Consider the following 5000-nt stretch of genomic DNA (forward strand, 5'->3'; position numbering starts at 1 on the left):
TCTGTGCTTTAAAGCTGTGTTAACAGCGAGCATTAGCGGTATATGGGTTCCATGCAAATGGATTTCATGCAAAAAGGTGACACATTGTGTGCTCATTTGCATGTCATTTCCCAGAATCCCTTGCTGCAGTGGGAGCACTGTATGCTGGGTGATAATGGGTGAAAGGAAGGGGTGCAGACCTGTCTCAGACATGTGAATGAGCTCACAAGTGATATTCTTTATTGGCTATATGCTAACGGTGGAGGTTTTCTGTCGCCTTTTCACCCACTGTATGTGTGTGTGTGGTGTGTGTGTGTGTGTATATATGGTATCTGTGTGCGTGTATATAAATAAATAAATATGTGTGTGTGTGTATATAAATAAATATATATATATATATATGTGTGTGTGTGTATATGGTATCTGTGTGGGTGTATATAAATAAATAAGTGTGTGTGTGTGTGTGTGTATATATGGGATCTGTGGTGCGTGTATATAAATAAATAAATATATGTGTGTGTGTGTGTGTATATAAATAAATATATATGTGTGTGTGTGTGTGTGTATATATATGGTATCTGTGTGGCGTGTATATAAATAAGTGTGTGTGTGTGTGTGTGTATATATAGGTATCTGTGTGCGGTGTATATAAATAAGTGTGTGTGTGTGTGTGTGTGTATATATATGGTATCTGTGTGCGTGTATATAAATAAGTGTGTGTGTGTGTGTGTATATATATGGTATCTGTGTGCGTGTATATAAATAAGTGTGTGTGTGTGTGTGTGTATATATATGGTATCTGTGTGCGTGTATATAAATAAGTGTGTGTGTGTGTGTGTGTATATATATGGGTATCTGTGTGCGTGTATATAAATAAGTGTGTGTGTGTGTGTCATTTTATAAGATGTAAGAATAAATACAATTGGATATGTGACACATTCTCACTCTCCTCTTCTCCATGTCTCCTCTCCCCCCTCTCCCTCTTTTCCCCTCCTCTCCTCCCGTCCAACTCCCCCCCTCATCTCATTGACCCCTCCTCACCCCCTCTCCTCCTCTCCCCCCTCTCCTCCTCTCTTCCCCTCCCTTTTCTCCCCCTCTCTTCCCCCTCTCCCCCGTCCTCTTTCACTCTCCTCTCCCCTTCCTCCTCTCATTCCCCCCTTCCTCCTCTTCCCACCTCCTCTCTCACCCCATCCTCTCTTTCCCTCCTCCTCCCCCTCTCCTCCTCTCTTCCCCTCCCTTTTCATCCTCTCTTCCCCCCCTCTCCCCCCGTCCTCTTTCACTCTCCTCTCCCCGTCCTCTTTCACCCTCCTCTCCCCCCCGTCCCTCTTTCACCCCTCCTCTCCCCTTCCTCCTCTCATTCCCCCCCTTCCTCCTCTTCCCACCTCCTCTCTCACCCCATCCTCTCTTTCCCTCCTCCTCCCCCCCTTCTCTCCTCCTCTCCCCTCCTCTCTTCCCCTCCCTTTTCCCGTCCTCTTTCACCCTCCTCTCCTCCCGTCCTCTTTCAACCCTCCTCTCCCCCCGTCCTCTTTCAACCCTCCTCTCCCCCCGTCCTCTTTCACCCTCCTCTCCCCCCGTCCTCTTTCACTCTCCTCTCCCCCCGTCCTCTTTCACCCTCCTCTCCCCCCGTCCTCTTTTACCCTCCTCTCCCCTTCCTCCTCTCATTCCCCCCCTTCCTCCTCTTCCCAACTCCTCTCTCACCCCATCCTCTCTTTCCCTCCTCCTCCCCCCCCCTTCTCCTCCTCCTCTCCCCTCCTCTCTCTTCCCCTCCCTTTTCCCGTCCTCTTTCACCCCTCCTCTCCCTCCCGTCCTCTTTCACCCTCCTCTCCCCCCGTCTCTTTCACCCTCCTCTCCCCCCGTCCTCTTTCACCCTCCTCTCCCCTTCCTCCTCTCATTCCCCCCTTCCTCCTCTTCCCACCTCCTCTCACCCCATCCTCTCTTTCCCTCCTCCCCCCCCTCCTCCTCTCCCCCATCTCCTCCCCCTCTCTCCCGCCCCCCCCTCCTCTCTCCCCCCCCCCCACCCCCTCCTCTCTCCTCCTCTCTTTCTCCCCCCTCAGTCTCTAGCTGACCTCCTCCCCCGTGACCCCTCTTCCTCAGAGGAGAGCCGCCTGTGGGAGAGTGCAGAAGATTTGGGGGCCCCCCCCCCGGCCCCGTGACTCCCCCTTCTCGCCCCGGATTCCACCCCCCCTCCCCCACCAGCCGCGCCTGGCTCCGTCTCTTCAGCGATTTCATGAGCAACCAGAGGAAATTTCGGGGGCGCACCAAGAAATGGGGGGTCACCCGGGGCTGCTTCGGGATGAAACTGGATCGTATCGGGACAGTCAGCGGGCTGGGGTGCTGAACCCCCCCCAAATCCAGGTGAGCAGCACCCGGAAAACCCAGTATGTCTGGCGTACCCCTGTATATCCCGTGACCCCCAAATCCCGGAGAGAGAAGGTGGGGCCCACTCATTTGTGGTGTACCCCTGTATATGTGAGGTGTACCCCCCCAATATCACAGGTGAACCCCAAGTTCTGGAGATTGGGTAGCCCACTAATTTGTGGTGTACCCCAAAATCTACCACGTGACCCCCCCAAATCCTGGAGAGAGGTGAAGTCCTCATTTGTAGAGTATCCCCATACCTGCGAGGTGTACATCAAATAAATCTGACACCCCCAATTTCTAACCTGTGCACCCCCATTCAAACCCTGCCAGACCCCCTATATACACACACATATATATATATATATATATATATATATATATATATATATATATATATATATATATTCTTTTTAACCTCTGGGGCTAATAGTTTTTGTTTTTACCGTTGCAGGTGTATGTGAACCCCCAAAACGACCCCCCTCCCGGGGATAACACTCTTCCCCTCCCCTTCCGGACGCCGGCACCCATCACCAGCTAAAGACGTAACGACGAACGATAACGAAGCGATTAAACCCCCTTTTTTTTCCGCCAGTTCCCCCCGAAGATTTTGGGGTGAAAAAAAAATGTTTTTTGTTTTTTTGTTGTTGATGATTTTAAGGGTTCAGCCCCCGCTGATCGTGTTCAAAAATGTGCGTTAAGATCTCACTTATTCCCCTATAAAATCCCTTTTATCCGCCCCCCCCCTATATCTCTCCTATAAGTAAAGGGAGTTGCTATAGGGGCAGAGGGTGGCGGATATTGATGGTGTAAGTATATTATTTGAATGATTAAACGGGGACTGAACGCTTTAAATGATAAAAGGTTTTTTTTTGGGGGGGGGGGGGGGGCAAAAAGACGACGGATTTTATTCCGGACGAAGGAAACGTAACATTTCTCTCTTAATGTATAAAAAAAAAACCTGGGCATTTATACACCGTGTGACGTAGGGGATATATTTTGGCTGAGGAGCCTTTTTTATAACTCTAAAAACGTTCATTTGGGGCAAAAGTTTGAAGAACGGTCATTTATTTCTCGACGTTAAAAAAAAAGAATTTTTTTTTTTGTTTAAAATTTTTTTTTTCTTATTGCTAAAAATGTCCAATTTCAGAGGCGGCTCAAACAGGTGATTTTTTTTCCCCTATATTAGACAAAACGTCTGTTTTACGTGTGGTTAAAAATGTTCAATTTTGTTCAACGATAAAAAAAAATGTTTTTACGGTAAATTAGATGTTTCTGTCAATGCTAAAAATAATATTTTTCTCTGCGATTAAAAATGTTATTTTTTCCAGAGTGTTAAAAAAAATGCTCGTTTTTCTGTAAAATTGTATTTTTACTTTACTTAAAAATGCCCATTTTAGCTCAAACCTTGAAACCAAAAACAACTTTTTATTTTTTAACATTTGATTAAAAATGAGATGTATTTTTTTTATATTATGCAAAAAAAAAAAAACCCGACAGATTTTGGACATTGAAAAATAAACATTTGTAAACGAATATTAATTTTTTTTGTAATGGTAAAAATATAAATATTTTTTCGATGTTAAAATGAGGATTTTGGTTAAAGGTGACGTGGGCGGGTCCGGGAAGTATACAGGTGCCGGCCGCGTGTATATACAGGTGCCGGCCGCGTGTATATACAGGTGCCGGCCGCGTGTATATACAGGTGCCGGCCGCGTGTATATACAGGTGCCGGCCGCGTGTATATACAGGTGCCGGCCGCGTGTATATACAGGTGCCCGGCCGCGTGTATATACAGGTGCCGGCCGCGTGTATATACAGGTGCCGGCCGCGTGTATATACAGGTGCCTGGCCGCGTGTATATACAGGTGGCCGCGTGTATATACAGGTGCCGGCCGCGTGTATATACAGTGACGATCTATAATTTATGGTGAGAAAAGCAATTTGTGTTAAATGACATCACGATGACATCATTAAATCGCTTATTAATGCTACAGGCTCAAATATTATTATCACTACGATATATATGTGTGTGTGTGTGTGTGAATGAGTATAATGTGTGTGGTGTGTGTGTGTGTCTAATATGTGGGTATAGTGTGTGTGTATGTATATATATATGTGTGTGTGTGAATGAGTATAGTGTGTGTGTGTATATGAGTATAATGTGTGTGTGTGTGTGTGTGTCTAATGTGTGTATAGTGTGTGTGTTTTATGTATATATGTGTGTGTTGTGTGTGTGAATGAGTATAATGTATGTGTGTGAGTGTATCGTGTGTAATGTGTGTGTGAGCATGTGTATAGCGAGTGTGTGAGCGTGTATAATGTGTGTGTGTATAGTGTTAGTGTGTGTGTGTGTGTGGTGTGTGTGTGTGTGTAAAATGTGAGTGTGAGTGTATAATGTGTGTGTATGTGTATAATGTGTAGGATGTGTGTGTGTGAGTATATAATGTGTGTATAATGTGTGTGAGCGTGTATTATGTGTGTGTGTGTGTGTGTGTGTGTGAGCATGTATTGTGTGTGTGTAGGGATGTGTGTGTGTAGGATGTGTGTGTGTGTGAGTGTATTATGTGTGTGAGTATATAATGTGTGTATAATGTGTGTGTGTGAGCGTGTATAATGTGTGTGTGTGTGTGTGTGTGTGTGTATATAATGTGTAGGATGTG

Source organism: Ascaphus truei, unplaced genomic scaffold, assembly GCF_040206685.1.
Source record: "Ascaphus truei isolate aAscTru1 unplaced genomic scaffold, aAscTru1.hap1 HAP1_SCAFFOLD_1135, whole genome shotgun sequence".
In the NCBI taxonomy this organism is placed as follows: domain Eukaryota; kingdom Metazoa; phylum Chordata; class Amphibia; order Anura; family Ascaphidae; genus Ascaphus; species Ascaphus truei.